General features: G+C 53.3%; 1 protein-coding gene across 1 annotated transcript in view; it reads left to right on the forward strand.

Moving 5' to 3' along the window:
- The first annotated feature begins 16,655 nt into the window (after nucleotides 1–16,655).
- The window catches only part of RPH3A (rabphilin 3A), an 82,906-nt gene continuing 75,826 nt past the window's right edge, over nucleotides 16,656–23,735 (forward strand). Inside the window, exons 1-2 of the mRNA XM_006768935.2 lie at nucleotides 16,656–17,147; nucleotides 17,299–17,419. The gene's annotated coding sequence lies outside the window, so the exon portion shown is untranslated. The remainder of the gene's footprint in view (nucleotides 17,148–17,298; nucleotides 17,420–23,735) is intronic.

Below are 23,735 nucleotides of genomic sequence, written 5' to 3' on the forward strand. Positions count from 1 at the left end.
AACAATTTGTGGAAAAATATAATTGAACACAATTCCACTTTTCGCTTGGTAGCTCAGAAGACCCCCAAAGGTCGTGGTGTGCTTGAGGGTGAAGGTGGGGTCAACCTTGGAGTACGTTCTTCTTTGTAAATTGGTTTGTTGTTTTCAGGTATAACTTGGATTCTTTTGACTTTAGATAAAAGGGTGTTTATCCTCAGTGAGGTTCCTATTTCTATCTTATTTTTAATTTTCTATCTTATTTTTTTTGAATTTTACTTTTTTATTATTATTATTTTTTGTTAATCCTCACCCGAGGATATTTTGCCATTAATTTATTTTTTAATTTTCCGTCTTATTTCTATCTTATTTTTAATTTTCCATACACGCATAGATCAACACTACACGTGGTTACACATCAGAAGGGAGGGATAGCAGGTTAAGCTCCTCCCTCCCACATCTGTTATCTTGCCAGAGACATTCGCCACTTACAGTCTCTTATATATCCTCTCGCCTGTTAAAGCAAATTGGCTTTAACATAAATGGTGTCTTTCCCAACATAGTCCAGGCATTTGTCTTTTTAATTGTTTAACTATGGAAAAACCCAAACATATACAGAAGTAAAGATGCATCCCTCCGTATGCATTGTTCACCTTAACAATTATCCGCCTACCACCCTTGCTTTTTCAACTATATAGTACGCCTTGGACCTTGTTCCATTCCAGTTTGTGTAAACTCACCTTGTTTCTTCTCCTGGTTGCTTAGTATCTCTCTCTCTCTCTATATATATATATATAAAAGCCTACGCTGGCCAACCCCTGGCTGGCCACCCCCCCCCCCCCCCCCCCACCCCCCCACCCCCCCCGCGATCACAGGCCAGGCTGAGGGACCCCACCCATGCACAAATTCGTGCACTGGGCTTCTAGTTCTATAATAATAAGGATGGCTGTCCCATGATTCAATTCACCAGTCTCCTATTGATGGACATTTATATTGTTTCCAATCTTCCGTTACCATAAACAAATCCTGCAGCGAATATTTTCTTACGGCCATTCCCGAGCACGTGTGGATAAATCTGTAAGACATTCCTGGAAGTGGAAATGCTGAGTCAGAGGCACGTGCATTTAAATATTGATAAGGGCTGCCAAATGGCCCACTAATGGGGCCGCATTCATTCCCGTGCTCGCTAATAGTACACGAGTGTGCTCATTTCCCCACATGCTCGTCGGCATGATGTGTTATCGCATTTTTTATCTTTAAAATACGTTCTTCTAGTTAGGGCTCCAGCAATATTTCTCAAACCCAGAAGTGAGATGTATTTAAGTAAGTTGTGAAGCCAGTTTAGTGGGTGGAATTCATCAGAGAACAGACTAGAACGTACCAGAGGATGTCATTTGTGACAAAGGCAAGTATTGCTCGTGGACCCCCTGCTTTAGTCGTGTATCTGTGTTCGCCTGTGTATGTGGACGTGCTGTGATGTGAAACGTGGATCTTACTGTGGGTGTGGGTCTAACGGTTTGAAAAGTTCCCCTTCCCCTTTCATCTCTGCCCCATCCTCAGAGAAAGATGTTCTGATGCAAACCCACCCCACATCGGGCACCCAACCCCTCCTCGCCCCCTGCCAGGTGCAGACAGCTTCTCACTGGGCCTCCAGGAGGCGCTGCTGAGGACTGTTTCACAAGGGGGAGCTGTCACTCTCAGGGCAGATGTGTCTACTTTCTGGGGGGCGGGGAGGGTTGCCCTGTCAGACGCCTTGGCCCCAGACACTCTGGCAGGAGCTTCCAGTCGCCGCGATGCCGAAAATAGCCTCGCTCACTTTTCAAAGCTCCCCTTGCGGGGGCTCTACCATCCCCAGTACGAAGCCTCGCTGCCTTGCTGGGTCCTGGAAACAATGGCTATGGTCGGACTGGAACAACTTTTTGTCTCAGCCGCCTTTGCTTTAAAAAGTCCTTCCGGCCTCGCTCAGGGTCTGCTGTGTCTTCTGTTTGGAACACTAAGCCCCTGTCTCCTGCATGTGTGTGTGTGTGCACACACACAGACACGCACAGACACACACACATGCACACACACCCCACACACAGACACACACACATACACGCACAGACACACACTCAGACAGACACGCACAGACACACACACATATGCACACATACCCCACACACAGACACACACACGCACACACACAGACGCACACGCACGCACACCACGCACAGACACACACACAGACACGCACGCACAGACACACGCATAGACACAGACACACACGCGCACAGACACACACAGACACACACGTGCGCAGACACACACATGCACACACAGACACACATGCACGCACAGACACACATGCACGCACAGACACACGCACAGGCACAGAAACACGCCCACAGACACACAGATACACACACACGTGCGCAGACACACACACACAGACACACACGCGCGTGTGCACATACAAACACACGCAGACATACATGCACACACACACACACACATACACACACGCACACCATGCACAACCAGGCCATTTCTCTATTCATCCCTCAGGTCCAAGTGTCACTCGTTTCGGAAGTCCCCCTGTTAGGAACTCTCTCTTCCTCTCCCTCCACAATCACAATGCCTTTCTCTTTCCCCTTATTCTGTGAGTGACCTGACCCTCCATCCCGTGTTTATGCAACTCCCCGAGGACAGGCCCCTGGTGCCCTCCCCGCAGGTGGATCCCGAGTGTGGTGTCTCCCGGTGAGGAGGCTCTCCACCGACGTTTCTCGAAGGAGTGATTTGTCTGTGTTCTCACTGAGTATCAGGAGAGGCACGGATGGGCACTGCAGTGGCCGTTTCCTAAGGGACTAAGCCAGCCTTCTTCCTTCGGCTGCTGCAGCTCTGTGCCGTCTGTGAAACGACAGGGAGATCTGATGGAACTGTCCTAGGCAGGCGACCAGCCGGGGGCCCGGCAGGCACAGAGGCACACGCTGTTTACCAGGAGAGGCAGCAGAAGGCACAAGGCCCCTTGAAGTCCAGGCTCCTGGCATTCTATTGTTCAGAGCAAGCCCCGGCCAGCACACAGCAGCGTGGCGGGGGAGGGGAGACGGGGGTGGGAGAGGGAATTGACCACCTCTTGGAGCCCCACTGCAAGGGCTGTGGGTACCGGGGAAGGCAGAACTAGGGCCATTTTTGCAGCCAGCCACACTCAGCTCATTATGCGAAAGATCACATCAGCCCTTACTTCTTAGACTTCTGGTGAGGATTCAGTGAGACAGGGCACAGGCAGCAGTGATTGGAGCCAGGCTTGCAGGAGGTGCTCAGCAAATCTCAGCCGTGGCCGTGGCCGCTGCCGTGATCATTAATAGTATCATTGTGATTGATTGGAATCCTCCTCGTCGCCGGGCATCTGCTCGGTGCAGTTCTCAGGCTCAGATCCCCTGGTCAGATGGGCTCCCGCACGCCCGATGGCCTTCCCTCTCAACAAAGGGGCAGGTCAGTTCACGGAAAACTTCCGTGATTTCTCGCAGATGCCACAGCGCATTAGTGTCCTCTGACCACGCGCTGTCAAGGCAGCCAGAGCAGAGATCTATTTAAAGAACACGTAGGTGCCTTTGCTTTTTGCCATCAAAGCCGGGCCAGCGATGGAGACACATCGGAACCGGGCGGAAGGGTGCGGGTAGGAGACAGACCTCCCGCCTGTCACCTGCCGCGGCTCAGGAACGGGGAAGTAATTGCCTAGTGCGGTTTGGTCACCTCCTGTTCATTAAGGCTGCCACCAGTGGCACGTTAATGGTTTCTTGTTTATGTTTATTTCCAAAGGCGAGCGATCGAGCCTGGAGTTGGACGAGCCTCGCAGGCTGCAGTGTTGCTAAATTCCATAGTCCTGCTGACAGGGCCTCCGCTGGCCGAGTGATCGTGACATGGAGCTTAGAGAAGAGGGATCGGGGGGTGTCTTGGCTTTGTTGGGGTTCTTGTTCATCACCAAGCAAAGAATGGCCAGGATGCTGTTTCCCACGTAGGAGAAACCTCCACAGCAGTCGCTATTATGGGGCCCTTCCAAGTAGGAGGCGGCACCAGCATTTGCGAAAAGCGTCTCCGTGTGTAGGGAGAAGCGCAGAATGAATTTATTGATAGAAATCTCCAGGACTTTTATTTTTTGAAAAGAGGGGGAAATGCCTTCTTTTGATCCCGTCTCCAAACAGAAGCGAAGCCAGCGATGACATGTGTCTGTGATTCATCAGAAAGCAGATGGACTTTATTTCTCTTATTTTCGGAAGGTGGCTGTCTAGGTACTGGGCTCTGGCGAACGGCAGAGGGATTATATTTGGAAACCCTAATTGGGAGAGGCTGTCTTTAAAAAGCAGCCTAAAGCCACACTGGCTCCCACAGACGCTTCCTTGGTTCTTTCTTTTTTTTTTATCTTTAATCCTTCTGACACCCCAAACGCAGTTCACACATAGAATGAAAGGAATCTATTCTGCCCATCATTGATGTTTACGTGGCTTTGTAGTTCCTCTCCGGCAGCTCCATCTCGTCTCTGGCCCTCACTTTGAAGAATGGTGTCAGAGGGAAATGCTAAATTTAATGTTTTGTAGCTGAGACACTCAACTCCAATAGGCTAAAGCAAATATATATGTATGTATGTATATATAGCCATTGATTGACATTATGGGAAAGTGCAGGAGCTTCAGGCATGGCTGGATCCAGGTGCTCAACTAAAGGCAGAAATCATTTTCTTACAATGCTCTCTCTTTTGCATAAACTCCAGTCTCGGGCTAGAGGAGGGCAACGCTGCTACAGGTGTATATTACACCGGCTTAGCAACCCCAGTCTGAAAGGTATACCTCCTTCTTGAGAGCACTAGCAATAGGGATCTCATGGGCTTGCAATGATTGGTCACTTGCCTTTCTTGGTACCAAAGAGTGTGGCCAGGGGTACAAACTAGATGGGTTGGTCAGATGTGGGCATGTGCCAGCTCCTGGTGTCGAGGGAGGCAACAACTCCACTCCGACTTCACGGGCCAACTGCGGGGGGAGGATGACTGACCCAAAGGGCAATCAGGGGCCAGGAAGTATGTCCCGACCCCGGCAAAGGCAAAAGATGACCTTTGCGAAAACGTGCTGGCCTGGGGCCTCCAGAAAGCACAAGACTGAACGAAATGTGCAGAGATTGGATTAGGGAAACATTCTTATGGGGGGAAATAGGAAGAGAGCCAGGAAGGCTGGGAGAGCCACTAGACCCCGAGCGAAGGGGGAGGGAAGGAGGTTGGCTGGGAGCATCCCAGGCTTCTGTTCAGTCTAAGGAAATTGCGGCGAGGTGTCAGGCGTCCTCCGGCCATGGCGTCTGCCAGAGGAATCCCATGTCTTCCGAGAGAGATCCCCGGCCTTGTGTGACTGTCTCTGCTGCACCGGCTGATTGGCTGGGAGCAGCCCATGGGAAGTGTGGCCTCGTTGGCACCGATGGATTTTGGAGCGTAGCAGCTGGGGCCCTCCGTCAATTAAGCTTCCTGTAGCTGGACGTCTGCGAGGCACCTTCTCAGGGCTGCCACAGATAATAACTCATCTTTCTACAGCACCTCATCGACTGAGAGGTGCTGCCAAAGCTCGTAGCTAAGTCGATTCCTTCGATACAAATAACAGTGTCATCACCTCCCCCCATTTTACAGATGGGAAAGGTGAGGCAGGAGAGGTAGTGATGTGTCCTAAGCCACTCCACTAGCGGTGAAGAGCTGGGACTCAGATCCTGACCTTCGCCTACCTACTTATCATGTCCCCCCCTGCACTGGGTGGAATAGCATCCCCCCAAATTCATAACCACCTGGAACCTCAGAATGTAACCTTACTTAGAAATAGGGCCTTTGTAGATATAGTTAGGTTAAGAGGAGGTCCTACTGGATGAGGGTGGGCCCTAAATTCAGTGGAACTGGTGTCCTTATAAGAAGAGATGAAGGCACGGATACAGATGCGGCAGAGGGAAGAGTGCCAAGTGACGGTGGAGGCACAACCTGGAGTGATGCAGCCACAAGCCAAGGAGTGTCAGCAGCCACCAGCAGCACAGAGAGAGGCACGGAGCACACTCTTCCCTAGAGCCTTCAGGGGAAAGCATGGCCCTGTTGACACCTTGACCTCGGACTTCTAGCCTCCAAAACTGGGAGGGGATAAATCTGTTGTCCTAGCCATCCACTGGGTGGTAGTTTGTTATAGCAGCTCTGGGAAACTGATACACCCTCTTAAAAGCACCTGCCACCCCCCTGGCTCTTCTCTCTGTGCTGCCTGACCCTTCCCGGGACCCAGCCCCATGGGCACTGCTGATTGGATAAATCCAGAACCACGGAGCCTGTGGTCAGATAGCAGAGGCATAGAAATGCTGAGCCAAGGAGACTCAGGTCACATGCAAACCAAGGAAAGCGGCCGAGACATTGTCATGTTGGTAGCAGGTACCCCCAGATGTGATGTGATGAGACGGGCGGTTCACCTCTATGGGATGCTCTCCCCAAATCCACGGCTCCAGCCTAATCGTGAGAATCATCAGATAAGCCCAAATCGGGGGACCTTCTACCAATGACCTGACCAGCACTCTTCAACCTGTCAAGGTCATGAACTAGGAAAAGACTGAGAAACTGTCACAGATTGGAGGAGACTGAGACGCGATGGCTGCCTGCAACCTTAGACCCTCGCACACCCAGAAAGACACGCGTGAGATCCGAACGGAGGCCGTTCATAGCGTTGTCCCCATGTTAACTTCTTAGTTTTGACAGCTGTGCTGTGGAATTGTAAGATGTTGACATTAGGAGAAGATGAATGAAGGGTATGTGAGGACTCACAGCTTTTCTCTAAATCTGAGATCATTACAGAATAAAAAGGCGAGAGAGAGAGAGAGAGAGAGAGAGAGAGAGAGAGAAGCAAAACAAAGAAAATACCATGGGGCCAGGGAGAAACTTGATGTATGATGGACCAAATCATATCACGTCTGGCTAAATTTCATAGCCTGTCCTTGGCTACATCTACCCATCCATCATTTATCTACCCATCCATTCAACAATTTTTATTGAGCACATGTTGTATATTATATACTCTAAGGATCTGGGGATACAGCTGTGACAGACTATCAGGTGTCTGATCTCATGGAACTTATATTGTAGTAAGAGAAACAGACTATTTACCCATCAATCAATCAATCATCTATCTATCTATCTCAATGAACGCTAAATTATCAGATGATGGTAAGTGCTGTGCAGAAAACTAAAATAGGTAACGAGGGGGAACTGGCCAGAGAAGGCCTCGCTGAGAAAGTGACTTAAGCTGGGAGCCGAATGACCAGGAGGAATGCAGTCTGGGCAGAAGGCACAGCTGGTGCAAAGGCCCTGAGGTGGCAACAAGCTTGGGTGTTTGAAAGGCCTGGGGCTGGAGCACAGCGAGAGAGGGGAGGGTGGTAGGAGATAAGGGCAAAGAGGCCTGGGCTGGGAGTGGCGGGGAGATGTAGGGCCTCCATCATCTACTTGGCTCCTTGGATCCTGTGTTTCGATCCCCTTTGGTCCCTAGGAACATCTAGGGAAGTAGACCCTCTCGCATCTTTTTACAGGGGTGGGATGGAAGGCTCGGCACCTCTCTTCCTTTCCCTGCAAGGGATTATGGGAGTATCAGGATAGGCCAATGAGGAGAAGCAATTTTGTGCTTTGATGCCCCGCAAGGTTGACTTGACTGTGTCCCCCGGGCCTTCCTCGCCCCGTCTCCTGTGCTAGAAAGGGGAGCGCCAGGCTCCCGGGTTTGCCGCCTGAGTGAGCAGGGACGTTGCGTGATGCTGCAGGTTTCCAGCCGTCGGGTCTGGGGCAGGAGGTTTGCCGCTGATCTCCCCCCACAAGCGCCACTTCCTGTCTTTTCTCCAAGCCTCCTCTTCCACGTGGTGCCGGTCCCTGAGAGGGGCCGTGGGCGAATGGGGCGCTTGGCTGCTTTCAGCTCAGCTTCTGTGCCCGTTTCAGGCTGTGGTGGTGACGGTGGGAGGCCCCGTGAGCTACAGGCATCCACGTCAGAGAAAGACACTTTTATCTCCGGCAGAAAACGGTGCCCCTTCCCATCCAGGCAGTCATCCGTTGATGTATCAGGTACTGATGGGGAAGTAATTCTGTGCCAGACACTGTGTCAGGTACCTGAAGACACATGTGGGCCCCGGGCCTCGAGCAGGGGCCTCCTGGGACGGAGACCTCGTCCAGGTCCTGCTCACCTTGTGCGTCGAGACCAGCATCTGGTGACGCAGAATCCTGTTCCAGGCTGTCCCGGTGGCCCCTCCCTGGAGTGGAACGCACCACAGTTCCTTTAAACGACCCCCTGGTGTTGGACACGTCGGTTGGTTCCCAATTGTCATTATGAGAAGCAAGGCGGGGGGGGGGGGGGGTTCGTCTTTGTACAGATGCCTAATGACTTCCTTGGGTTACATCCCAGGGGTGGAGTAATCAGCGGGTGTGTGTCATTTCCAAGGTTCTGGACACACAGTGCTCGATCGCCCTCCGGGAAGTTCTCTGCCGGCTGACCGTGCCCCCTGGATCAGCGGGTCGGACGCCGGGCCTGCCGCCCGGAGGACGTGTTTCCGCAGCACTGTCCCCCGTCTCGCCACATGGGTCTCACAGCAGCCCAGCCCCTGCCGCTCCTGGCCTGCCGGAGACCTGTCGTGTCAGGCTAGGGTTACATAGTGTGATGCTGAGACAGCCCCCAGGGGGACAGGTGCTCCCCAGATGTGGGAGGCGGGAGGGAGAAACGCTCGGGGCGCTGAGAGGTGGGTCACGTGGCATGCCCCTCCCCCCGTCCCCCACTTCCCTGGTCTCCCCTGGAGGTAACCCTGCTCCATCTCTCCCCACTCACACACGTAACAGCAAAAGCTTTCCCTGCACAGTATGTTTTAGCGCTCTTGTCATTCTTTTGTGATTGGGGGGCCTTTTGCTGTCTCTCCCGGTGGCCTGTATGTAGCATGGAGGGGTGGAGTCTTACTCATTTCAGTATCCCCAGCATCTGCCTAGTGATACAAAGCTAACAAAAGGCGAATGAGAATCACAGTGATGGTAATAGTATAGCTAATGTGTTGAGCACTTACTATGTGGCTAGCATTTCACAGGCTGTTTCCAGCCCTTTCCCTATTGTATCTCCCTGGAGGATCCCCATAGATGAATGATGTACGTACTGTTATCACCCCCATTTCACAGATGAAGATGCCGAGGCTCAGAGAGGTGGAGCGACTTGCCCAAGGTCACACATCCTGTGAGTGGGACTCAAGCCAGTTTCTTTCAGTCATTCTGCTGGATCCTTGGCGAGTATTTAAGGCACCAAATGGGGAGCGAGAGTCCCTTCTGCTCCCTCCCCAACACTAGCTAACGACCGACCAACCAGAAGACATTGATCTATATCCATCCCAGCAGAATTGAGGGATCTGGTCTATTCATTTCCAGGGAAAAAAGCCAGGCCGGGGCTTTGAGAGGGTCATCTTAGAGGAGCGCTTTGCAGGACCTACTTCCCCTTTACCACCCCGACCAGAAGACATTGATATATATCCATCCCAGCAGAATTGAGGAATCTGGTCTATTCATTTCCAGGGAAAAGCCAGGCCAGGGGTTTGAGAGGGTCATCTTAGAGGACCGCTTTGCAGGACCTACTTCCCCTTTACCACCCCACCCCACCTCCAGTTTCAGTGGGAATCATTCCTTTCCCATCAGAGCTTCAAGCTCCTTTTGAAAATGTAGATTCTTCTAGCAAATGCCAGCCCCTCCATCCTTAACGCCTTGGTGGGTGTTAGGACATCTGAGCTCTTTGCTCAAGCTGCTCTTCCTCTTTCCACTCATTCTCTCCACTGTCCAGCTCCGATCCCTGGCCTCTCCTGCCCCCTCGGCTCTCCCCCTGCGGCCGGCAGTCCTGGCCACCCCACCTCCAGTTTCAGTGGGAATCATTCCTTTCCCATCAGAGCTTCAAGCTCCTTTTGAAAATGTAGATTCTTCTAGCAAATGCCAGCCCCTCCATCCTTAACGCCTTGGTGGGTGTTAGGACATCTGAGCTCTTTGCTCAAGCTGCTCTTCCTCTTTCCACTCATTCTCTCCACTGTCCAGCTCCGCCCCCCTCCCCAGGCAGCCTTCCTGGCCTTCCTGCCTCCTCGGCTCTCCCCCTGCGGCCGGCAGTCCTGGCGCTGATGGTCTGCGAGGACGATCTAGCCCAGGTCCTCCTAACACTGCAGCACCATGAAGACACGGGCTCCTTGCGGGATCCCATCGTCTACCAACATATATCACCAAACACGCACGTGGGGGGGGCCGGCTGCCCGCTTCCTGAGGTCACAGTAAGAGAAAGGTACAAGCATCCTCTGTCCCAAGATGAGCCCACTGATCTGGCATTGCCCGAGCTCCACCTTGGTTCTGGGCCCTGAGAACTCAGAGATACAGGAGACGGAGCTGTGTTCCTGGACTGTCCCGTCTGTTGGGGGAACGGGTTACAGTGCAGGTTGGCCCAGCGGAGGGTGAGGCTGAATCGGAGGAGCTCAGACGAGGGACGTACCTCCGGTCAGCCTTCAGCAAGTGCCATGTATTGGTCATCCCCCAGAAGCAGGTGGTGGAGGGGCCCTGGGAGAGGGAGCCCCTGTCGCTTCCTTTATTTTCTTGGCACGAGAGACCGTGCTTCCGGTACCAAGTGACTGGGAAGCTGCCCCCGGGAGACGCAGTTGCTACGGGGAGGGGCTGCGGTGAAGCCAGCGCACCTGGAGGCCCGGTGTCAGGGAAGACGCTGCCGCCGCGGTCCTGGACATCGAGGAGAAAAGTCAGGCCTATCCTCGCCCTGCGTATCATGAGCTGGAGTGCATCCGCAGAGAAGAAAACATTATGTCACCACTGGCAATGCGACACCATATTTTTCTAAGGCGCTTTAAAGTAAATACGGAACATTTGGGCCTTAAGACAATGTTTGCCCCTAGACCCCCTGACATCCTTTTCTGTATCTGCAGAACAGGTGCCATTCTTTGGGGAACTCTTCTCTTTAATATTTCTACTATTTGTAATGATTATAATACAATAGCAACAATGAAAAAGTAAAGATGAGACACATGGGACTTCCTGTACACCAGGCACGGTTCTAAGTGCTTTTATATGTATTAGCTAATGTGATCTAATGACAGCCATACGAGGAGGTATTGTTTTTATCCCCACTTCGCAGATGGCAACACTGAGGCACGGAGACGTTCAGTTACTTCCTCCAGGCCGCACAGTCCGTGTGGGGAGGAGCCAGATTGGAACCTCGGCAGCCTTGCCCTGAACCTGGCCTTTTAACCATTTCTCACACTGTCTGCCGACTCTGCTTCATCCAGCACCTATGGATAGTTTGGTTTTTTAAAATATATGTGTATTGATTTCATAGAGGGGAGAGAAAGAGAGAGAGAGAGAGAGAGAAAAATAAGCTTTGGAAGGTAAGGTTTACACCCTAGTATATTTATTAAGGACTAGTGGCACAGTGCATGGATTCATATACATTGATGAAATAACTGGAGATCGAGCTCACAACTTGGGCATGTGCCCTTGACCGGAATCAAACCCGGGACCCTTCAGTCCACAGGCTGATGCTCTATCCACTGAGCCAAACCATCCAAGGCGGACATTTTAGGCTGGATGCTTATCTGGGCTCCTGGAGGAAGAAAGGAGACTGGTTAAGCACCCAGCACACAATAGGAGCTTAATGAATGGCAGTTGCTCTTCATTATTTAGAGTATACAACTCTTGTTCACATCCTTTAGCTCCATGAAATGTCCTGGGCTCACTGGTTGGTAGGTGGGGAAGGTGTTATAGTCCCATTTTACAGATGAGGGAAACCGAGGCTCAGAGCAGGCAAGTGACATATTCAGGGTCACACAGCTGGTGAATGGGGGAGCCAAGCACGGAGCTCAGCGCTCCAGAATGCAATTCCCCCTCTTTCCCCTCTCAGTGCCTTGCCTGGTAGCACCGAATGGACTGATTAATGAATAATACTGGTTGGCTTGTCTTAAAAGTGTGTCCTGCCAAGTCCTGTAGCGTCTTCTCTGTAATTACCCCATTTTCTCCTGCGGGGGCTAATGAGCTTCCTCAAGACTTGCTCCTTTCCCAGTGGGAAGGGGTCTGTCAGGACACAGGCCGGCCTTGGGGACCCAGCCATTCTCTCTCTAGTTTGCTCTTTCTCGTTCTCTCTTTTTCTTGCTCTCCCGCGTCTCTGCTGCATGTATTTGTTTTGTCTTTGCCGGATCCCCTGGGGTGAGCTGTGCTCCTGTGACATTTCTTCCCTTTTGTGTTCCTGATGATAGCATTTCCCCGGAGGCTCTTAAAAGAGAAGGATGGAGGGAATAAAGCGCCGCCTGCCCGGCAGGGCCATCCAGCCCCAGAGCCTGGTGGCCGGACGAGAGCTTGGACATGCGTCCTTTCTCTTCAGGCCTCCTCCTGTGTGGACATGTGTGCAGCTGCACGTGTACACGGACACACACATGCACGTGCACACTGTATTGTAGGACAGGCTGTGATATGATTGAAACATGGGTTCCTCTAGCCAAGAGGGAGCGCATGATCCCTAAGGCTGAGTTGCCGTGAGATGATCCCTAAGGCCTCTCATCGTAGGCTCCTCTGCAGACTGGCTGTATCGGTTTCCCACGGCCCCTGTAACAAATAAACGTAGTGGCTTAAAGTAGCGCAGGCTTATTATCTGCAGTTCTGGAGTCAGAAATCCTAAAATCAAGTGTTGTCAGGGCTGCGTCCCTTCAGGGCCTCCAGGGGGAAACCGTTTCCTTTGCTATGTCAGTTTCTGGAGGCTGCCTGCTTTCCTTGGCTTGTGGCTACTACCTTCCATTTTCAAGGCCAGCAACATAATCAATCTTTCTCTCTCACCCACTCTCTCTCCCTCCCTCCCTCTCCCTCTCCTTCCTCCCCTCTCCCCCTCTTTCGCTCCCTCTTCCCCCACACAGTCCATCATCACCTCTCCTCTCTGGCCTCAGTGCCCCCATTTCCCCCTTATAAGGGTTCTTGTGATTACACTGGGCCCCTCCAGGTAATCTCTCCATCTCAAGATCCTTACCTTAATCATATCTGTAAAGTCTCATTTGCCGTATAAGGTAATATACTCGCAATATCTTGGGATTAGAATATGGACATCTTTTGAGGCCATTTTTCTGTCCCACTTGCCAAGTGAAATGGAAACGTTTTTGTGTGCAACCTTCTTTCCTTGGGGGCTCTCTCAGTGCCCATCTCTCTGGGAGACAGTACAGCACAATGGGCCCTGAAGCAGACTGCTTGGATTCACACCCTGCCATCCCCCCTCTTCCTAGCTGTGTTACCTTGAGCAAGTCACCTAACCTCTCTGTGTCTGATGTCCTTATCTATAAGATGAGAGAATAATGTAACACAACTTAATTGCACTGTCATGTCATGAGAAGTACTGGGGTGACAAAGATGTCATGTGTCGAACAATAAGCACCAACAATAAATGGGAGAGACCATTATAATTAGGGGTCTGCGTAGCATAATAGTTAGAAACTCAGAGGGCCTTGGTTCAAATCCCAGTCTCACTGTATGAACAAAATGGCCTCAGGCTGTTTGCTTCCAGTGTCTGAGTCTGTTTTCTCAATTGTTAAAACGAAAATAAAACAATGGGCCCGGCCAACCTGGCTCAGTGGTTGAGTGTCGACCTATGAACCAGGGGGTCATGATTTGATTCCTGGTTGGGACATATGCCCAGGTTGTGGGCTCAGTCCCCAGTGTGGGGCATGTGGGAGGCAGCCGATGGATGATTCTCTCTCATCATTTATGTTTCTCTATCTCTGTCCCTTCCTCTCTGAAATCAATAAAAACATATGGTTTTTTAAAAAAATAAAACCATGATAATATCAACACACGGGATTGCTGTGAGGATAATAATAATACGGTGCCCAAGGGCCACCCGGAACACGTGGGTGGCTTTGGTTGGTAGAGGTATCACCACCACCATCATTCCCCATCCTCCCTGGGGGTGATGGGCAGCCTTCCTGGGCTGCCTCCGGCCTCAGCAGAACAAGGGCAGGGCAGGGCAGGCAGCTCGCTGCATCCAGGGCCCTGAGGCCCCTCTTTGCAGGCTCCGGCTTCGGGAGGCTCAGAGCAAGGCCCGCTCAGTCTTGAGGTGTCTGGAGTCGGGGCGGCTCCCGGCTGCAGCGCTGTTAGAGGTTACAGCAGCAGCTGGCTCTTGGGATGAGGGGCTCTTGGGGCAGAAGAGGGGTGTTTGGAGATGGTGACCAGGGAGGATGGGGGCAAAATTCCCCGAGAAGACAGGGCTAGTTCCTAGATGGCGTGATACCAGGGAAGATGCAGGGTTCTAGTTTCAACCATATTATCTTTTAAAAAATTTTGCTGCAAAGCCTTGTTTCAATGAAGACTTGGGCAGATGCCCAGTATGCAAAACGGTTAAAAGCACTACTGCTCTAGTGGAAACTAGGGTGGGTGTGTGGGGGGGGGCAGCAACTTGAGCCTCTTTTTCACTCCCATGGGGACCTCTAGGGGGCCCTGTTTGAGAAAAACTAGCAGGGTGGCAAAAACAGGCTTTGGAGTCAGACCCAAGATTCGCATCCCTGCCTCTGCCACCTCCTGGTGGTGTGAGCTGTGGGGCTTCCCTGCACCTGTCTGAGCCTCAGTCTTCTTGTATGAAAATGGGACCATAATAGCACCTGCCTCATGGGGCTGTGAAGACTGGCGGCAGAAACTCTAGAGTGCCTAGACCAGCGCCCAGTACGTGGTAGATGTCCTGGCATTTAGCAGGTGGTAGCTGTATTGACAGGCCCCCTGAGAACACGTGTCTAATGCCCAGGGAAGCTGTGAACTAGAGTAGATATTCCTTGGGACTGGGAGCCGAAAGGCTTGGGACCTACTTGGGTTCTGAATCCGCCACCAGCAGCCTGTGTGACTTTAGTCCCTCTCTGGGCTTCTTGAATCACCTTTCAGGTGTTTATTGAGGGAGCTACTCTGTACCTGGCACTGTTCTTGGCACTAAGACAGAGGTCCTGGCATCAGAAAGGCTGGGCTCCGGGTTCAACTCTACTCTACATCCTAGCTCTTTGGCTGTGGGTAAGTCACTGCCCCTCTCTGGCCCTCAGTTTCTCCATGTGTAAAGTGAGGGGGTTGAACTTGTGTCATAGGGCCTTCTCAGGAAAGATGCAGTGAGATCCTGCCAAAAAAATTGTAGAATGCACTTGAACTTGACTCTGACCTTCTGAAACATGGGCTTTGGAATCATACAATCTTGGGTTTGAATCCTGTGCCTGCCACTTACTATGTAACCTTATGCAAGAGACTTCTTGAGTCTCAGTTTCCTCATCTGTAAAATGGGGATAAGAATAGTATCCTCACAGGGTCATGGTGAGGGCTCAAGGAGATGATACAGGTAAAGATTCTAGCAGAATGGCTGGTGCATAGTTGGTTCTCAATAAATGACAGCTGCCTTCACCACCATCAAAATCACCATCATAATCACCATAAAGGCCACCACCATCATCACCACCACCAGCATAAGCATCATGATTGTGAGCATCTGTGAAGTGTAGCTCTAAAAGGTCTCTGAGATTCTGACATCTGAAGTTCCGCTTTACAAGGGGAGAATTAAGTGGCAAGTGTGGCAGCTCGCCCTGGGGCACCTGAGTTGCACCCTTTGGAGGAGGGTCCCCAATAAAGAGGCTTCTCCTTCACTTGGCAGAGAAGGTCTACACCGACGTCGGTCTGTTTGAGATTTCCTGTCCTTTGTCCATAGTCGGCAGGAGCAGGACCCTTGAGCTCTGCAACGCTGGGATCCACGGGAATCAATTTCTCTTTGTGTATCTGTCCTTTTAATGGTTGCATTTTCTTGTCCATTTAGTGGTGTCACTTCAGAAGGTCAGTCTGCATCTTCTGGGGCCGGGTCTTTGGCGAAGGCTCAGTCGTCCGATTTAGACCCCCCGTCACCTCCCACTGTCATCCTGCTCAAACCACGGGGCGCCCAGGGACAGGGGGGCCTGGCACCTACCATCCTGGCTGGCTGTCAATCCCTCTCTCCCTCTGTCAAAACATCTGAGCCGTGGGACGGGCTGTGGATCGTGGGATCATAGCAGCTCACATCTCGTGGGTCCTTCTTGTTGCTCTTAAACCTCTTGCTTCCTATCTTTGGGGAAACCGAGTAGTCGCAATCTCGTTTTATAGATGGGACTTGGAGACATTCAATGACTTTTACAAGGTTGTGTGGGGGCTGGACCTGGGTCCCAGAAACTGCTGGGTTCAATGCTCATTCAACTAAGCCACCCTGTCCCTTAAACATCGCCCTTTCCTAAGGTTTGCCTTTCCTATTCCAAATTCCCGAGGCTCCCGAGGTCCAGGTCCGAAATCTGCAACGATGTGGGGGAGGACAGGTCAGCTGGGCTGATTTCTTTCGAGAAAAACCACTTGAAGGCTCCCACGCTGGGCTGTCAAACTCTCCTCCAGGCAGAGAACGAGCCGTGAAGGAAAGTCTGGGGGCATGTGTGGGAAAGGGGCTGCAGAGTTACAGCTCCTTTGCTCCGAGAGTGACACTATTAGAGCGAGAGTGTGCGGTAGGTAGGTAGGCTGTCAGTGACTTCACTGTGCGATGGCGAGCAGTCCCGTCTCCCTCCTTCCCCAGGACCCCCCCTTCTCTGCGCTAACCATCCAATAACTTAACTTCGCTGCCTCAGGGTTCGCTTCCCGCCCATCCCCTCCTCCTCCTCCACGTCTTAGCGCTGTCCGTGGTGCTGATCGCCAATCTCCTGACTGCCGCTCTGACCAGCTGGGATCTCTGATGCGCCCAGCCTCTCCTCCCCGCCTCCCACCTCTCTTTCTCCAGGCACCTCGCACATAAATCACGGTGGGAGGCAGGCTCGGCTCCCCTGCGCCGGGAAGCTGCTGCCCCCTCCCTTGCTCAGCAGAGGGCTTTGCAGCAGTGGAGGAGGCAGCACCGCTGATTTCGGCACCGCACCGGGGAAGCAACCGATTCCTCGGCTGCCAGCAGCCCTGAGTTGCCTACTCAGAAGACGAGAGGAAGAGACAGAGACAGAGACAGAGACAGAGAGAGAGAGAGAGAGAGAGAGCGAGAGCGAGCGAGCCTGACTTACAGAGCAAAACCCTTCATCCATGTGGAGGACAGTCTGAGGGAGCCACAGTCTGCCTTGCCCACCAACGGGCTGACTTTTCTCCTCGCCTGCCGGTGGTATTTCTTTTCGTCTGGGTCCTGCATGATTTAGGGATAGTTGGTGCGTGTGCATGTGTGTGTGTGCATGTGTGCATGTGTGTGTGCGCGGGGGGCACTTTGATTTTATTTTGGGAAGAGTAAGAGAGTCAAATGGACAATTTTCTTCCAGGCACCTCCGCTGAGCTTTCAAACCAAGTCGCCGGGAGTGAACGTCTTCCCACCCCGCAGGGAAGGGAGGAGTTGGCAAGAATTTGGCTCAGCCGTTCCCCCTGCAATCCGCGGGTGTTGTGGTAAGTGACATTCTCCTCAGTTGTGCAAAGGGGCTGGGGGTATTGGAATCCCAGTTGCACGAGGTGCGTGCATGAGCTGGTGGGGTGGAGGGGAGGTGGGAGGGGAGGGGTGTTGAGGAACGACCACGTTTATTTGCCCACATTCTGCGGTGTTTGTTGGATCGCCCAGGCGGCACCCCAAAGCCAAATTAGATTTCGGCTCAGTGCCCAGGGAGGGGTAAGATATGTTCATTTTTAGGCATTGCGATCAGAATTGTGGCTTCTGCTCAGTTTGCTCTCGCCTGCAGCAGAGGCTGTTGAAAGTAGCCAGCAGTTCTCTGAGTGAATTAACCCTTCGGGGGGCCGGCCAGCCTGGCACGGAGGGTCTCTGGGTGTTCTAATCTAGTGGGTGGGCATCTTGGCCCTGGATGGGAGAGGGCCACCTGGGGCTGGAAGGCTAGCCCGTGCCTAGGGTCACCTCGGCACACCAGGTAGGCTTGCGCAGGACAGGCTCAGGTTGTGCTCTCTTCTAGGGATAAGCTGAGTAATTCAATTGTGTGGTTTGGGTAAGCTTGGCTGTCCTGAGCTTTCTGAGATAAGAGATGTGGGAGCCAGGAAAGGGCCACATTTTGCTTGGAACGAGTGGTCGGACCGGCCAGAGGGGAGCAGCCAGCTGCCTGCTGAGCCGACACTGTTTTATTTTCACAGGTGGTGGAACCTGTAAGTGAGGGTATGGGGGGTGGGGGGGTGCGTCCTGACACCAGCCTGGGGGACTCCATCCTTGAGCCCGTCTCAGAGTGGGGAAAGCAGGGGACAGGGTTGGTGCTGATGCCGGAGAAGGGCTGCAAGCTCCAGTTTCAGATCTGTTCCCGGGCAGAGCCTAGCCTGCTGTCATTGCTCGATCTGACGCCCTGATGGGCTACGCCTGCGCCAACCTGTAGTGAGTGGCAAGCGGAGGTCCTTAGCGGGTGAATCCAGAAACTCACATTTCATTTTAAAATGCCTTTGCTGCTAATCTGTGACTTATCAAAAGGGGGTTTCTCCTGGCTTCCCGCTTCGATGGCATCCACCTTTCTGGGAACGGAGGCCCTTATTTTTAGCATCGCTGCTGTTGTCTCAGGGTTGCTCCAGTCTTCCGCATCCCCAAGGATTTCCTCCTTGAGCTCTTGTTCTTGGAGGTGGGAGGGAGTCAGCCTCACCTCCCAGAGACTGGCAAGCCTGGGGTGCAGGCAGAGCCCACCCAGTCACCTTCTCCCCCCCGCCCTGACCCGGGCCATGCAGGGACGCCGAATCCCAGGGCACGTGCCTGCTCAGGCAGGACGTGTGGGGCAGAGGGGGCGGGTTCTCTGTGGTTAGTGCCCAAGATGTGGTCCTCAAATCCTCGGCTTCCTTTGGGGGATGACCTTGAGGACAAAGTTGCCTTAGTTTCCTCCCTGGGAAGCCTCAGCTATAAATGAGGAATGAGAGGCTCAAATTAGGAGCCACATATCTGGCCATGGGGTGATATTGAACTTGGGCATTGACTGGCCAGACCGGGCTAGGACTGGGCCCTGGAGTGGGGGACCTCAGGGGTCCCCTGCAGTGCCGAGTGTTAACCTTTGAGGGTTCAGAGTGGACTGGGGGAGGAACAAGGGGGCCACAGGGGCCTCAGTGTAACATCACCGCCTGGCATGGGAGTGTGTTAGTGTTTTAACGCCTGGGTCAGCCCTGCGGTACATGCCAGCCCGGCTGAGGTGGCCAGGACTGGGTGCTTTCGAAGCATCTCTGTGCTGCCTCCCAGCTGCGCTTCCCTGGGGGTGGCTACGATCCAAGCGGCCGCCTTGCCTCCTCCCCCAGCACATTTGAAATGGTGCATTGTGGTGCGCCAGGAAGACAGAGACCGGAGTTCCAGAATGAGCCTTGCACTTGGGGTGGGAGGCCTGGGTTCTGGCCCTGGCTCTGCCTCCCCTTCCCGGGCCTCAGTGTCTCCGCCTGTGCAATATAGTAGTTGGCCTTGGTGACCCCCGGGCCCCTCTGGCTCGGAGGTTAGTGGCTGTGTGCTAAGTACGTGTGTGTGCACCTGCTTCTAGGAAGGGTTAGTACAGTCTCTGGGAATTTATCACGTGTGTTGAGGGTCCCTGTTTGGGGTAAACTGGGGTGGGATGGGGGTCTCTTGCAAGCACATTGGTGGGGTCCCGGAGTCCCGGGCTCAGGTGGAGAGGGCTCTGCGCTATGTATGGCGTAGGCAGATGCAGAGACGCACAGATTTGCAGCACGTGAAGGCCCTATAGACTAATCCCAGGGCGACAGCAAGGACCCCATTGAGGACCCCCCCCATGCTGAAAAGATGCATATTCACTCAAATGCACGACAGCAGGGGGTTTGTGGGCCCTTCCTAATGCCCATCTGAGCACCTCAAGCTCAGAACCTCTGATCTAGCCCAACCCCTTTAGGGGGGTGCCCAGAGAGGGAAAGACCACACAGTACATCATGGCACCGCGGCACACGCATCTACCATCAGGAAGACAAGGCATCATCCCCTCACTGCTGGCTCCGGCTGCTGCCTGTCTGCCCCCCAGCCTGGGATGTGGAGGAAGGACGGGAGCACCTGGCCAGCCCACATAGGTCACAGGGAAGCTGAGCAGGAGACAAATGCGGGTACCCCCTTTCTCACTCGCAGGAGAGAGGCAGCGGCCAGGGTTTCTGCAGTTTCACAGGGCGGCCTGGAGCGTCAGCCTCCGCAGCTGGCTCTGCTGCTCCCCTTCCCTCCTGCTCCCGCCCATCCTGGCCGGTCAGGGCGGCCGCTCTGGGGGTTTCTTTGTAGCATGTGGTATTTACTCTTTATCCACCCCCTCCCCATCTCTCTCCATCTACATGGGTCACAGAGAGTTTGTAACTTTCTCCTAAAAACCACCATGACACATGGACCTGTCTTCTGCTCCCTTCGAGCGGGGAGCTGGTCATAAATGCAGACAAGTCGGCAGCCGGCGTGAAGACGAGAAGCCAGCGGCGCAGTTTATTTCTGTTAAGCACTGTGGCTGCAACCTGGGATAAAAATAGCCCCGGGACCCAGGCTGGGCTGGAGCCGAGGAGCTTAAATTATTCAGCTGCCCCGGGATGGAGGTCCTCCATGTGCTGGGAGGTGAAGGAGGCACCCCAGCCTCCTCTTCCTCTTGCTCCCCATCTGCCACCGGAGCCTCTGAGGGCTGCAGCGTGGGGCTCTGGGAGCAGCCAGTCCTGAGTTTGAATCCTGACTCCAGTGCTGCCTGGCTGTGGGACTTCAGGCAAGACCCCCAACCTCTCTGAGATGCAGTGTCCTCGGGCATATTAAGGTCGTCCTGCGTGGTGGCTAAGGGTATGGGCTCTGGAAATAGAACTCTTGGTGTAGATCCTGGTTCTGGCACTTTCTAGTTGTCTCCATTCACCTCTCTGGGTCTCAACTTTTCTACCTATAAAGCGGGAATAATAAAGGAATTATGAGAATTTTAAGAGTTAATGCTCGCAAAGGACCTGGCAAGGAATAAGTGTCCAACACATGTCACTAATGGGGATGGTGTTGGTGACGGTACCAGTGAAGTTACCCCTGACCCAAACAGCATCTGGGTGAGGGAGAGGGAGGTGACTCCTTCCTGCCAGACACGCAGCCTTGTGACCCAGGAGAGAGAGGACGTGGCTTGGAGACAGGAGACTTCCCACCCCACTTGTTCCCTGTGTTTTTCGTGCAGTTGATGGAGGTCCCAGGTCCTCAGTTTCTTCATCCATGAAATGGGCATAACCACGTCATTTCCTTAAAGGGTGGGAGGCCCTGAGGACCAGGGCTGCTGTGATGGTGGTGAGCAGGTGCCGCAGGAAGAGGGCCAGGAGGAGAAAGCTTTGGACTCTCCCGAGTCTCGTTCCTCCAAGCCCTGGAGGCTTTTTGCTGAGTCATCCCAAATCCCCGGCTCGGCGTCTGTGAGTTTTTCCGAGAAGACCCGACCTTTGCCCCCCTCCCTCCACGGTGCTCCTGCACAGGCTCCTCGGGTGCTACACGGCGGGATCCTTAAAGGCCAGAGCTGTGCCACCTCCGCTTTTGGTGTCAGAGTTAGCACAGAGCTCCGCAGTGACTCTCAGGCATGCATGCATGAAAGAATGAATGGATGCATAAATGAATGAATGAAAGAAACCTCAATTGATTGACAGGCCAATCTGGGGAGGTACCTTGGCCTGTGGTCCAGCCAGAGACATGCATGCAGCAGGCGCTTAGTGTTTGCTGATTATGGGGAGTCATGGGTGAAGTTGGGAGGACTTGGCTTTCACCTCCGATCTGCTACATACAGGCAGCCCACAGGTCTCGCTCTCTTCCTGCCCAGACATTCATCAACACTTCCTCATGCGTCGTGCATTCATTGAGTACTTACAGTGTACATGGCACCATGGTGGGCACTGGGCATAAAATGGTGACAAAGACACAATGGGACTTAAAGTAAGGGGCTACTTATAACAGGTGATCTTTTGGGGGGTGGTACTTAGTCACCCTAAAACACTCTGCTCACTGACATCCAAAATCCCATCATTAAAGTTTCATTCTTTGTCTCAAGGCTTGTTCTTGGAAAAAGGGGCAGGAGCTTTGAGGTGGGACGATGCAGCCGGCCGACCTTAGTAGTCATTTACCTTAACGAGGGGGAGTCCTACAGGACTTTCCCAAAAGCGAGGAGAGAGTTGTTTTGCAGTGGGGAGTGGAGTTCGCACGCACTAATCTTGCAGGTAAAACAGAGGGCAGAAGGCAGAGAAGGGAGAAGGCTGCTGGGTATACGTTCTATCGGGGATGCAGAGCTCCAGAAGCGCCCAAGATCCCAAGGCCAATTCCTGGGTTGCTCCCGTGCCATCAGGCACTCTGAGCGCAGAGCCCTGGGACCTGTGCCCTCACAAGCCCCACTGCCATAGATAAAGGAGTGTTTTGTGAAATGCAAAAGGCTTTTACAGGCGTTAGCTGTCAGTTCTGGTCTGGGGAGCCTCAGACTTGTTGCCAAGGTTCTCCCCGGCCCCTGCATCCCCTAAGGGCAGAGCAGCGTAAGAATCAGGTCTGTTGCCTCCCGGACACCATTTACTCTCTGCAGCGGAATCCCTCAGGTGTGCACAGTAGTGTGGGCTGGGCCCAGCAGGGTTGACCCGTTTCCTGCAAACCTCACAGAAGTCTGGTGGGGGTGGGGGTGGAGGAGGATCGGGTTATCAGATAGCTCAGCGACAAGGCAGCAGTGCTGGGGAGGCTGGCCTGGTCTTTGGGGCTCTTCTTAGCCCAACTCGGCTCCCCACTTGGGCCAGGGCAATGCGGGGAGACCACAGGGCAGTGCCGAGGCACCCGGCTGCCGTGTGCAATGTCACCGCCGTTTCCTCGAAGCGATTGTCTTGCTGTCGTTAGTTATAATGACATAATGCATGCCCAAATCTCATTGTGATGGAGCCGTGGCAGACTCTGACTTAGCAATGCAGTTACTGAGCAAGATAACAGGCCTCAGGAAGCTGGGGCTTGCGCCCTCCCCTTCCCAATGAATCAACGAGAGGAAACTCATCCGACAGCATCACCGTAATGATGTTTGGCTTGGGAAGGCTTCATTTGGAGAGTGGGGGGTGGGGGTGGGGATTGCCTCGTCTCCCAATATAATCTGCGTGAGTTCATTCAGCTGCCTCCTCCTTTCTTTTTCCTTTCTTTCCTCTTTTTAATGCACCTACACAGTGACAAGCAGCGACTTGTGAATGGAAGCCGCTTTCAGTAGAGAACCGATTATGTAAGCAGGTTCTGGTGCCAGCAGGATGGTGGGGTGGCGTTCTGCGCTGCTGGCAGGAGGGCTGAGGTCTCCCAGTCCGTGGGGAGGCCCCCTCCCTGGGAGATGCCGGCACAGAAGCATCTGTGTGGTCCATTCTGCCCCACAGCCTGGCCCCCGACCCTGTCCCCTCCACCTGTCGGCTTCCCCCCCGTCCCTGTATGGCTGGATGAATCTGTCAGCTGAAAGCAGGATATGGGAACTTGGCGAAGGCGCTGAAGTCACTGGAAGTGGCGGCCAGCGTGTCGGGCTGGGGAGTCTGGCCAAGTCTTTCTCCCAAAGCCCTGCGGATGGGGGGCTTGTGGGACAGGCTGTTGGGTAGGACGGAAGGTGGAAGCTTCTGACCTTTGGAGTGTTTCCTCTGATCGTTAAAGTCCTACCTGTTGTTCACCAGAGCCGAGGGAGGCAGCAGCCCTGGGCATGTGCCCAAGGACAAGTGCAGGCGGACACCCACTCAGGAAGGGCTGGCCCTCAGAGGGCAGACCAATGACACGCCGCCTGTGCCTTTCAGAGAGGGACACGCTGCTGTCTCTTTGGGTCAGTGTTCTCTCTGGGTT

The sequence above is a fragment of the Myotis davidii genome, unplaced genomic scaffold (genome assembly GCF_000327345.1).
Source record: "Myotis davidii unplaced genomic scaffold, ASM32734v1 scaffold223, whole genome shotgun sequence".
NCBI lineage: Eukaryota > Metazoa > Chordata > Mammalia > Chiroptera > Vespertilionidae > Myotis > Myotis davidii.